We start from the raw sequence: 13062 nt of genomic DNA, 5'->3' as shown, positions 1-13062 counted from the left end.
CAGGCTCTGACGTCAGAGAGGAAGGTGTGAAGCTGGAGTCTGGGCTTTCCCTCTTAACTAAATTTAGGATTGCCCAATCAATTCCTGCATGAAGTATCCCAGGCAATTGCAGGATAATTTTATTTGAAAGCATTTTGTGATTACTGATGTCAATACCACCAGCGCTCGGAGGAGAAAGCGCACATTTAACTAGCAGCTTCTCCTTCCGATTTCTGCCATTCATTCATATTACTTTTTACCACCCAGAATGACACAGCTCCCAGCCCCCACACCTTCAGAACCATTAGTATATCATTAAATCAAAGGGAGAGTTATTAAACATAGATTTATCCTTTTGGAACCATCCACCCCAATGAGAATCAAATGCCAGCACACAATATGCATTCTGGAAAAGTAAAGGCAAAGAGTTTGATATTTAAAAAAAAAAACACAGTTCTTTGTATTTCTGTAAGGCCCTCCAGACAGATTGTGTGGGGTTGTGGGTTTTTTTTCCAATTGTATTCTGCAACATGTTCAGCAAATAAAAGCAAAATTCAGTGCAAAGAAGGAGCACCATGAATTACTGCTGCTGGATCAAGGGGGATACAAATACTAGGATAAGTACACTCACTTCATCTTCCTGCCATGGAGATCCTTGTCCGTTTCTTTCTTTTTGAGACTAGATAAACCCTCGGTTTCTTTCACTCAGCCTATGTGCTTACAGGGTCATCTGCACAAAGCCTGCTACAGATTAGTATAAATGGATTAAGCAGCAGATTGAATTAGATCCCAGCCCCACCTTGACTTGCAAATGCTGAAGAACTAAATGCATCTAACTTGTTTCAGCTGTTCACACAGCTGCTGCTAAAATGACCAAGCTACATGTTACAACTGGCTGGTTGTATCTTGTTGGGGGGTTTTTTGTTTCTTTGTTTTTAAATCAAAACCAGCCTCTAGAATGGTGGAAAGGGTAAAAAAAACACCTGTGCAAGACTTTTGCTTCCAGACATTTTTTGACTGCGGGGAGGAAAGAGCTATCTTTCTTGTATGACACATTGTAAATCTTTGATTTAGTCTGAAGTGCAAGAAAACTGCCTTTGATGGAGGAAAAAACCCACCAGGTTCATTAGATTGCCAGCTATTCCTAAATGTAGTCCTTTTCCTATGAAGGAAGATGGTAGCGACTGTAGCTGTTTTCTTAGACCTTCATCTCTACAATGAGGCAAGGAGTTGTTGTCATTTCTAATTAACAGTGCAGCAATGGAGCATTCCCCTTGATTTTCCATCCACTCCTAGCACAACAGTCCTTCACACTGTGATTGATAATACACAGTGAATTGGGAAGCTAATATGGACAAATTAGAAAGAGAATGTGCTGCTCCATATGCTGGAATAACAAGACCTCACCCCCCACAATTTTTCCTGTTCATGCTGCTTTTGACTGGGAATTGTCTTAGTTGCATTCTGGTGGTGTTAGAGTAGCTTCACCCTGAACCAGTTATCTATCTAAACAGGATACTCTTGCATAAACCAGAGCCAATCTCCCATAGTGGTTAGAGTTTTGAAATCAGGCTACATACACACTAACCTGTAGTAGTTTTCCTCCATGATTGTTCATGCTCATCCCCTGCTTTTAAGCTAGATTGATTCTAGATCTTGACATTCACAAGGGCGGGTGGTTACGTGATACATATTTGGAAACCCTCCTCTTGTTTAGGTTATCCGCACCTTTTCCTTCCTGAGCATGCTCCTGATGTAGGAAGGAAGTACCATAATGATTGCATTCTTGGTATACACCCACCTACAATGTCACTGGGCAGGTGTGGATACATCTGGTATTGCCAGGACAGTCTACATCTGTTTTCAAAAGGAGATAATGCAGACTCTTTTTGCAATGAGCTATTCTCTTTGGAATGAAGCCAGTTTCTCGGGAAGCACTTTTCATGGGTGAAAATATGCAAATAACCTAGATTGCGTGTGGTGTACATGGAACGTAGGTAAAGGTAAAGGGACCCCTGACCATTAGGTCCAGTCGCGGATGACTCTGGGGTTGCGGCGCTCATCTCGCTTTATTGGCCAAGGGAGCTGGCGTACAGCTTCCTGGTCATGTGGCCAGCATGACTGAAGAACCAGAGCAGCACACGGAAACGCCGTTTACCTTCCCGCCGGAGCGGTACCTATTTATCTACTTGCACTTTGACATGCTTTCAAACTGCTAGGTTGGCAGGAGCAGGGACCGAAGAATGGGAGCTCACTCCATTGCGGGGATTCGAACCGCTGACCTTCTGATCGGCAAGCCCTAGGCTCTGTGGTTTAGAACTGCAGAGTTGGAAGGGACCACGAGGGTCCTCTAGTCCAACCTCCTGCATTGCAGGAATCTTTTGCCCAATGTGCAGCTCAAATGCACCCTGAGATTAAAAGACTCATGCTCTACCAGAAGAGTGAAGGCTGGTCCATTTGGAAAAGTGGAGCATTGCCCCGCCAGCCTCAGCCTGCCCTCACCCAGGCTCCACCTGCTTGCCTACTTACTTACTTACTTATGACCAGTACAGAGGGGCGGCTGTCAGCTTCCTCTGCCTTGTTCTCAGTGCTACCCTTATCGTGCTACCTTTATAGAACTTGGCAGGGAGGAGGAAGGGGACAAAACTAGAATGAGTTGGCTACTCTTTGGGCTCCCTGGCCTCTGCCTCACCAACCTTGATGGGTGCCAGCCATCACTGATGTGTGTGTGTGTGGAGGGGACCAAGCACCGTGTCTCCAGTGATTCTATAATAAAATATTATTATAGAACTCATATTACAAACTTCTTGTGAGGATGAAAGGGGGAGGACCACCTTTGTTGCCTCAGACTCACTGAAGAAAGGCAGGAAACAAATAAATGAGAGAAATTCACGGAGCCCTATCTTCCTTTTCAGAAAGCACCTCAGGTGCTCATGGTGATCTCTGATATATCTAACCCAGGAAAAAGAGGGTAGTTGTTACAGCAGCAAGTTTTAAAAGGCAAAATAAAAATCCACATACCCAGTCGCAGGATCTGTGTGCCAATAGCAGAATCAGAAAGGTCCAGCTTGACTTTGATCCCAAGGTGAGACTGGAAATTGAACAACAACACAAAGAGAAATTTAATATGAGCATGTTTTGATAACAAGATGTATAATAAGTAAAAGTATAGTCATGCTGCTTCTCCTTTTACAACACTGCAAAAATATGGCTCTTTGCCCCTCCACTGGCTCAACAAAAACTCTGCTCCACACCTTTGCTTTGACGACTGCAGCCTGCTCTTCTCTTGGCCCACTCACCTCTGTCAAAATAGAACTTAGCAGTCCAAATCGCTCGTGTCCTCATGTTGCTTTGATCACATCAGATCTCTCCTTAAATACCCACATTGGCTTCCAATCCAGTGCACAAATTCTTTGTCTTTACTGTGAAAGCCCCCTCTGCTCTTATATCCCAACGTAGTCATATTCATCATGACTACAAATTAGTTCTGACTACCCTGAATATTGACATGTAACATGGTTGTGACTTTCAATGTGCAATGAGAGTGATGTCTTTTGCCCACAACATGCAAGCCTTCATCCTTCTGCGTAAGTCTCTTTCCAGGGATTAAAGGAGCAGTGGTCCCCCATCACTGGTCCTGCCCCCCAAGGCTGTACAGCTCCAAAGTCCATTCCCCGAACATCAACAAACTGAGAATAGCTAACTAAGGAGAGCATAGACCTTTTCTCAGATGTAGACCTCTACAGCCATAGGTTTCCCCTTCTCTGACATCCACATGCAACTCTTAGATATGGGGGCAGCAGGGAGTCAATGCCAGGGAGCAGGTGGCCCCACTTTTCCTGTAATCATATGAATCCCCTTCATGAGATTAATGAATGAAGGGGCCTGTAATCTCTCTTTCTTCCTATCAGAAAACTGCTATGTCTAACAAAATTGGGAAAACTGCAAAAACAAATAAAATGGGATCCACCAGCTGCTCAGTACTGTTACACATTCTTTATACTAATTGTAGGATAGGAATCTGTGACAAAGTCTTGTAGGTACATTTGGTACAAGATCAGGAATGTTTGGGGGGGGGATGTATTTGCAATCTCACCAAATATTGAAGGAACATCATGTAGTTCTTTGTCAACATGCATGCTATCAAATATTACTACACTGTTTTCTCAAAAAGTATCTGGGCAGAAGAAAATCAAAAAGGGACAATTGGATCAGATTTGCCAGAGTAGCACAGGGCACTATCAAATGATTGTGCAACGCCTTCCACAGTGCAAGTTAAGAGTTCTCTGAATTCATTCTTTCTATTAGGTCTATGAAAAATGTTGCAAGCATTTTATTATTATTATTATTTGCATATGAAATCTCAAAATTCCAGAGAGAAATAATAGAAAGTGATTGTAAATTATCATCAAAAATGTATAATATATTGTTGGAATGGGAGACAAAGGATGAAGAGGTCAAATGTGTAATGATAAAATGGGCAAAAGATGTGGGACATAATATACAGATGGCAGACTGGGAAAGATTATGGAGAAATGATATAAAATTCACGGCATGTACGGCACTTAAGGAGAACTCTATGAAAATGATGTATAGATGGTATTTAACACTGGTTAAACTATCAAAAATGTACAAAACAAAAGATAATAAGTGTTGGAAATGTAAAGAGGCAGAAGGTACATTTTACCATATGTGGTGGCAATGTAAAGTTATAAAAAGCTTTTGGGAATGATCTATAACAAATTGAAAAAAAATGTTAAAATAACCTTTGTTAAAAAACCGGAAGCTTTCTTAATTGGAACGGATATACTGAAAGAATATAAAAGTTTATGTATGCAACAACAGCTGCACGGACATTGATAGCCCAATGCTGGAAAGAAGAACTAGTCCCAACTAAAGAAGATTGGCAACGTAAACTAATGGAATATGCTGAAATGGCTAAATTAACTGGAAGGCTAAGAAATGAAGAGGACAACAAATATAAAAAAGAATGGGAAATGTTTATTGCATATTTACAAAAGCACTGTAAAGAAGTTAATACAATAGCAGGGTTTTTAAAAAACACTTGTAATATTAATGACAAGGTTTGAAATTGGAAATATTTAAAGATAAGAAAATTATAGACATGTACGCAAAAGAAAACACATAAGAACCGGGGGAGGGAATGGAGGGAAGTCAAGGGATTGGAGGAATCCCGAAATATGGATTTGATATGATATGAAAATGTTTTATTTTTATTTTTTAAAATTTTAATTGCATTTGTTTATTAAGGTATGCGAAGATAATGTTTGATTGTGAAAAATAAATAAAATAAAATAAAAGGCGGGGGGGAGAGAAGAAAAAGGTTGCAAGCAGTTTGTTACTACAGAGCCAAACAATACATTTGCAGAATCTATTGCTTTTGCTTTAATCACTGGATGTTTCCAGCTTATACTTTTTGATGGAAGAGGAAATTTCTTGGATAGCAGAACCAATGATTGATGCAAAAAGTCCATTGGAACGATTTCACTTTTCATCCTCTGAAGGCATCTGCTCATCACAATTCTCCCATCTGCATCCATCAGTATTCATACCTGTCATCTTTTCATACCTTCTCACTCAAGTTCTGCCTTCCCCTAACCTAGAGCTCTTCAGACATTCTGGGCTATGACTCCCAGGGCCATGTTGCCTGGTGTTGATGGGAGTTTTACTCCTAAACTTCTAGAGGGCACCAAGTTGGGGAAGGCAACCTGCAGAATAGCACTCATTAATCCACTTTGGGGGATGGAATTTGTTGCGGCTTTGCTCAAGAGCTCGATCACGTTCTGTTAAAAGGAATATCTATCTCTCCTTGATATTGGAATGTCTGCTGCCCTCAGACTTGGAGTTGTTTGCAGTATTCCAAATAGGAGAGTGTCAGGTTTGCTGTTCTCAGCCAGTATGAAGAAAAATGGCATGGAATAATGGATAGCTGATAGATACAAATCCCAGCCAGGCTCACAACTGCTTTGTGTAGGAGAATGTAATAGCAAGATCTCTCAGTTCTTCCCCTGCAAATTATTTGTATTCTATTATCACACCCTTGGATATATTTGAAATGCACCAGGAAAGGAAAAACACATAATTTATTGAATTCACTGTTGTAGGATATGTTGATGGCCAATAGATTAGGTGGCTTTTAAAAAAAGAGTTACTGTATACAAATTCCTGGAGGAGATGGTCTATTCATAATCAGGGTTAGCTCCAGGTTTGTGGGGGTCCTTGGGAACAGGATATTCATGGGCCCCTTGTCCTCCCCTCCCCTCTTCCACCTTCAAACCACAGCTCTCCCTCTTGAGCACACAGGTTTAAACTAAAACAGATATTGACCAACACGGCGATCCTTTATCATCAAAGTAAAGCACAAATGTTAGCATTTCACTAGTTGCCTTTTTAATTATTATTATTATTATTATTACCCAATAATATAACTTAGAGATAAATTATGCACACTTACCTGGGAGTAAGTCCCTGTGAACTCATTGGGGCTTACTTCTGAGTAGACATTTACGTACATGGGATTTTATTGTCAGAGGCAGTTAGTACGAAAGAGACATATGATTTGGAGATACAAAACTGAATATATCTTATAAAAAGTAAACAACCTGAATAAATGTTATACCCTTTCCTGCAATTAGAAATGTAGTCTCATTGACGCACTTCAAATAAGGAGAAAGGATGTTTGTCTGACAGTGCATTCCTGTTAAGAGGCAAAACTTAATCTCAAATCTTATACACATCCCCGTTTGACTCAATGAGGCTTACTTCTGATCAGATGTATATAGAATTGCATTCTACATTTTTCAGTATTTCAGAGACTGCACTTCTAACCATTAAGGTTATACTACTAACAACTAATATGTTTATTGTGGGCATTTTGCATTTAAAGGTGAACCTACCTAATCTGCACAATACAAGAACCAAACTACAGCAGCTCTTCAAAATTCACACATCTTTGAATTTTGCAGTATAGCTCTCCAGTCAAGTAATGCTCACAAAAATGTGTATACCGAGGTAAAGTGTCCATAAAAATGCATATGTTTGTGAAAATAACATTAAACAACACATTGTCTTGTGGGAAATGTGTATATATTAGGAAAAATTGCATGGAAATTAATATTAGGATAAATTTGCACTGAAATGCTAGTGCATTTTCATGAGAATATTTTTTTTAAATTGCTAACTTATATAGAAATGTGGAGAACTGATCTTAACATTGGAAACATAAGAAACTGAGTAAAACCCAACCTGGCAGATTGGCCCATCCTGACTTAGGCCACATTAGTTGTCAAACTCTAACCTGGGGCAGGATTGCCTAGGGCCCTCCAGATTTTGCTGGACTACAAGCCCCATGTTCTCTGACCAGTGACCGATTCTAGATGGGGATGATGAGAGTTGGAGTCCAACAATATCTGGACAGCCACCAGATCTCCATCCCCTGTTCTAGACCATTCGATTCTGGGACTGAGGGAAGCAGGTTGCCTGGCTGGCTGGCTAAGGACGCCGGGGCGGAGTGGCCGGCACAGACAGAAGGGAAGTTCTAGAGCAGAAAAGTGAGAACCAGAGGGGCCACAGGCACTTGCATAGTTCTGTTCAAAGCTGCCCGGAGCAACAAGGACCAAGCAGGAAGCTCCAAGGCCACATTGCAGATTAAGATGGGCCATTGGTCTCATCTGACCAGAGCCCAGGCAGCATTGGCTGGCAGGGTGGAGCAGGTTGGGGCAGCGCCGCTTACCTGGTTTTCCACTGCAGTGATCACTGCCATAAACCAAGAGGAAGAGAAGGAGTGTCATAGTGTTGGGTAGGCTGGTGTGGTGCTGGTGCAGTGACGAAGCCAATTTGATTCTCAATAACACTGCACCTGCATCACACCAACCTCCCCACTCTTATGCTCCACCTCCCTGGCAGCAACAGCTGGGTTGGGAAGGCAGAGGAGCAACGACGCCCCCCCCCCCCCCGGCTAGCTCCTTCTGGGTTCAAGGAGCATTGATCTTGGCCTAGTAAAAAAAGAGCATCGGATCAATCCCATCTCAATCTCATGAGTCATGAAAGAAAAGTTTCTATTTTAATCCGGAAATCACATTTTCTACATTTCTGAAATTACACTACAGCCACACTGGGAATTTCTGCTATGCCCCCAAATACCCCTCCTCTATTTTTAACATAACTTCCAGCCTGAGGTAAGAGGCTTATAAAGCTTGCTGACTATTCTGTCATTTTTTGGTTGGCACTAATAAAGGTACTGTGCTTTTACTGTTTTGATTCCCCCTCCCTCCATCCTAAGGGACCGATGCAGCTGCAAACATTTTATAAACAGACCAATTCAGGAAGAAAGCTTTGTTTTTCTGGTCTTTTCCTTTGCAAAATCATGAATTATCTTCCAAAGTTAATTTTTCACACTGTGTGGACATAATAGCCAGATGGCTTAGCTGTTCTCATCTCATAGAAGAATGTCTGTGGTTGGTCTGAAATCAGGTAGCTGTAGACCCAGTGACTGAAAAGCCACCAACATAAGCCAGCGGGAAGCAAGTTCAAATCTTTGCTTAGCTATGAATGCTCCATATGTCAAGGAGAGCACCTCAGAGTCAGTTCTTCACTCATAATGCGGGGATGACCTACGCCTTAAAGGCTGTTATGGGAGTGAATGTGATAGTGACTTTAAAAGTACACTTGTACAACAGAAAATGCTATGCAAATTATAATAATGGCCAAGGCTTCATTCAGTTGATGCCCTCAGAGGAATAAGGCTGCTCAATTTCTTTCTCATAAAATGCATACGGAAGGGAACCCAAACACTTTAAGCATCTGAGGAGATACCAGCAGAGAATCAGTGGGTGCTGCTCAAATGGCCCCAGAAAGACAATTCAAAGTTAGGCATTTTTAAATCCAATTGATTTCCCTGAGAGAGTTAAGGATGTGCTTAAACATTTTCCACTAAAATCAATGGAATGTAAACGTGCTTAACATTAACTGGACTAAGTCCCATTAATTTCAGTGGAAATATTGAACTACATGCCTAACTTTCTCATGGAAAGCAATAGGGTTTAAATTTGGCCAAAAAAAAGCTTTTATTTGCCTGCTAAGTTGAGGCCAATTAGGATACCTACTTCACATGCTGAAGATTTTAGCAAACATTGGAAATAGAGCCATTTTGATTAGTTTTGCTAATTGCCAAGTTCCATTAAGCCAGCGGAGGGTGGGTGGGGATGACGCAATTCCTGGACTAAAATCATAGATTGCCATCTCCCTAGAAAGAAAAGGTGTAATTTGCTTCTGTTAATTTTGTTAGATATGTAAATTTCAAATGGCACATTGCCCAACACCAGTGTTTGCCTAAAAATAGCCTGTAAAAATATCAGTCAGCTTGGAGATGGGAGCATCATGTTAGACCACCATTCATTTGGCTTTCTGAAGGTGCTGTTTCTGGGCAGATTGAAACTTGCCACCTCCAAACCCAGGTTGGGTTGTGCCATCCCTAGTAAAGAACGTTGATGACAATTCCAGAACACTTTTGATGTGGCTCTGTACTGCAGTTCCTGAATCTACAAGCATGTGTTTGCTTCCAGTAATGGGAGGGAGGGCAGGCTTGGTTAGCACTACAACCCATGGTTTGCATACACAAAGCTCCCTATTCAGTTCCCAGGAGGTTTGCTTATGAAGGTATTTGAGTAGCATCGTAACCTGGTTAGGAAGGTCTACTGCTGTCTGTCAGAGCAGACAGTGCTTAATGGCCATATTAGCTGGGCTCATTCTATGGCCTTCACTGAAGTATAAAAATGTGCCAGTATTTGCCATGGATTGTGTGGTTTGAGCTCCATATTGAAAGTGTGGATTCTTAGTTATGAAAACTTTCAGTTTCACAAGAACTGATGGGACTATGTGTTGAGTGGATCATCTACCAGATGATGAAATAATACTGTGACAATTTAACTGACATGCTCAACTTGTAGTTCAACATACATTAGCCACAAAGCACCTGACGATTAGCAGATTTAAATCAGCAGTTTGGTCTAAGTGCCAAACTGGGTGCAAGATGAAACTACATAATAACCACATGCTATATTTAGCTTGGATCTAATCAACTTGACCACAACAATGCATCATGTTAATTGCCCCTTGGATGATGTTCTGATTACACACAAGTACAGACCCAATGCATGTTGATAAATATCAAATCTCTGTGCTCCACTGTACCCTGTTTACCTGCCCCTCATCTGTTGCAGACATTGTTAGGACTGTAAGAGGAATTTGGAATGGGGTTGGTAGGTAGGAAACCATAGTATCATTCCTGGTTAAACAAATACCTCCTTTGTAAGGCAGTGCCAGATACAACAGAGCCACAGCTCCTGCACCTTTAATAGCTGTGGAGAAGAGGAAATTTCAGCAGGCAGTTGCTTGTCAAAAGTGCTCTGTCCTCTTTTGCATCTGACTACTCTCCTTCTGTCCCATAATGGGATTGTATAGAATATGACTTGCAAAAGCCCACCTTGCAGATGTGGCTTTAGTAAACAAAACAGGATCAGATTTTCAGCCAGCTTGAAACTATGCCGCTTTTGCATTGCAAAACAGCAGTGGCAAAACTTCATGTGAACAGGTGAAGCTCCAGGACCCTAGCAGGTTAAGGAAGATTCTCATTTTTATATGTCTTAGCAAACCAGTGAGAAAAAAATGTGTGTGGAAGGAAGCCCACATCTCCTATCTCTCCAAACCAGAAGCTGTATTTAATCTCTGGAGAGCAAAGTTTCCCCTGGGAGGGGGCTGCTCTTGTTTCTTCTACCCACCTTCCATCATTCTTTCACAACAGCTTTCCTTCCAGTCCAGTTAACGGACGCTCATTTCCCTCCTAACTAGCTCCGACAGCAGGCACCGCGTTTGTATGTTAATAGCATCAAGTGCCCAGTGTCTTTTTACATTGCACTAGACCCAACAGACTATTAAACTGCAGCTGAATTAAAGACGAACCTCACAGACATCCTGCTGCAGTCTTCAAGCTACGTCCTCCTTTCAGTTCTACTGCAGACCAACTCCCCACACTCTAAGACACCAGCGAGAGCTTCACTATTTGTCTGCAACATGGGCTCCAGTGAAATAAACATGCATCAGCTACAAGCACACACACACACACACACACACACACACACACAAACGTGCACAGATAGGCTGACTGCAATTCTCTGCTTTTTAAAGTGTTTTTCAGCCTTACCGTTCAAGTTGCCAGAAGCTTGCTTTCCTTTCCTTTCCTCCCTTCCTTTTCTTCCCTTTTACTTAGGAGGACAACCAAATAAACAGAGCAGATGGCTTTGAATGCCCAAGCCTGTCATCTGTAGCCTTGGCCCTTATAATCCAGGAGGCTAAGCTGGCTGGCTGGCTTCTTGGGTGTCAGGAAATGCAGGCAAGCATAGGGGGCAAGGAGTGCTTGGGAGCAATGTCTGTTTTCTTCTTCCAGGCTGCTTGCTGTGCTGTTGTGGATAGAGCTTGTCTTTGCTGGCAACTGCTGTCTCTCTTGGTCTGAGTGCTTCCCCACTCAGCCTGACAGCTCTAGCTACCACTTTTAAGGTGGCTCCCAATCCCTAGCTGCAATATTTTCTGTCTGCCAAAAAAAACAACACAGGTTTGCATCTAAGCTGTACCTCCTGGATCCTTCAGGCAACACGCTGGCTCTGTCTTCTCAGCAGGAACGGAAAAGAGTTCCCCCACCCAGCCACGACTGCAGAGAATGAGCTGGGGAAACATCCATCCTCTTCGACAATTCTCTCTCTCTCTTTTTGTTACTTCATCGTGTGCTGAAATGTTTTGCTTGTTAAGGCTAAGCAGGAGTGAGTCTGTTTACACACAGCAAGAGTTCTATAAGACACCCACGGAAAGCCTTGGTGGAGTGTTGTCCACACCTCCTAAGCACTCCCTTAAATTCATAATGCAAATTGAATTGCCTCCCCATTTTTAGTTAATTCACTTCAGTTTGTCATTAGATTTCATCTGGACTTGTGCAAATGCTAAGTGGGAGAACCCCCAGGCTGAGATGTCAAGGCCAGATCGCCAGCAGGGATTTAGAGCACAGCTAAGCTCATTCAGGCTGGTTTGGAGGGTAGCCCTCTCTCTTTTTTTCTAGATGCCTGGAAACAGAATTCTGAAAGCTGGCCTCCTGTAGCATCCACATGGAGAACGTTGCTGGCTGACAGTCCAGTGTTCTCTGTCCTTGCTTAATCATCAATCATCAATCATCATCATCATCATCATCCCACTTCAAACCTAATTAAGTATCCTGACTTCCTATTGAGGAACACTGTGAACTGTATTTTCATGGAATTCCAGCACCCTAACACCACTACAATGTTCAAGATTGTTTGGAGGAAGTTATGATTGTTAAATTGGATCAAGACTCATTCGAAATCAGTTTCTGTTCCCAGTGCATATGGGTCTGCATTTGCTCTGCTTCAGCCCTTCCAATATCTATATCCACTCCCATTATGGGTAGAACTTGGGCATTTCTCTTCAAGGGTGATGTGCAAGTTCCTCCTTTGCTTGATGCCTAGAGGCTTGGAAATACGATGTGTGGTTTGCGCATCCTCTGTCACTGTCAATACCTGCCTCTTTTTTTTGGCAGATACTTCAAGTTTTGTGCTAGAGTGCAGAACAAAGAGGAACAGAAGGCTTCCTTGTGGATGAACCTTGCTGAAGAACCTCACTCCCTCATGTTGGGACACAGAGATGCCTGCCCCATGACTGACCACACCCATCCCTTGTTAAATATCTGTGTCGCTCCTATAAAAAGTCCTCAGAGATCCACAAGTAGTGCGAATTGGTATTCGGAGCATGCTTGTTTTGATGCATGTCCACAGATTGTTAACCATGTCACACGGCTGTCTGACTCCCCTGCTAAGAGGCTTTACTTATTCTGGTTGCACAATCAAGATGTAACCTCACCTAGGTGGGTGAGGTTACTGCCAGTCAATTGATGGGCTCTTTTTAGAGAGAGCAGGCAACTGAATTTGACAAACAGCAGTAACTGCACCTTCTTTTTCCTGTTCTAATTACATCTATACAGATTTCAGCAAAAGAATAGTA

General features: G+C 42.2%; 1 protein-coding gene across 1 annotated transcript in view; it reads right to left on the bottom strand.

The window, feature by feature from the left end:
• Positions 1–12377, bottom strand: part of DGKG (diacylglycerol kinase gamma) — a 120255-nt gene extending 107878 nt beyond the window's left edge. The window contains 2 exon segments of the mRNA XM_081006673.1: positions 3001–3070; positions 11628–12377. The gene's annotated coding sequence lies outside the window, so the exon portion shown is untranslated.
• Positions 12378–13062: the final 685 nt, after the last annotated feature.

The sequence above is a fragment of the Podarcis pityusensis genome, assembly GCF_964106645.2.
Source record: "Podarcis pityusensis genome assembly, chromosome: 5".
Classification (NCBI taxonomy): Eukaryota; Metazoa; Chordata; class Lepidosauria; order Squamata; family Lacertidae; genus Podarcis; species Podarcis pityusensis.
The sequence above is the reverse complement of the archived record's forward strand: the minus strand, read 5'-3'. Positions and strand labels throughout refer to the sequence as shown.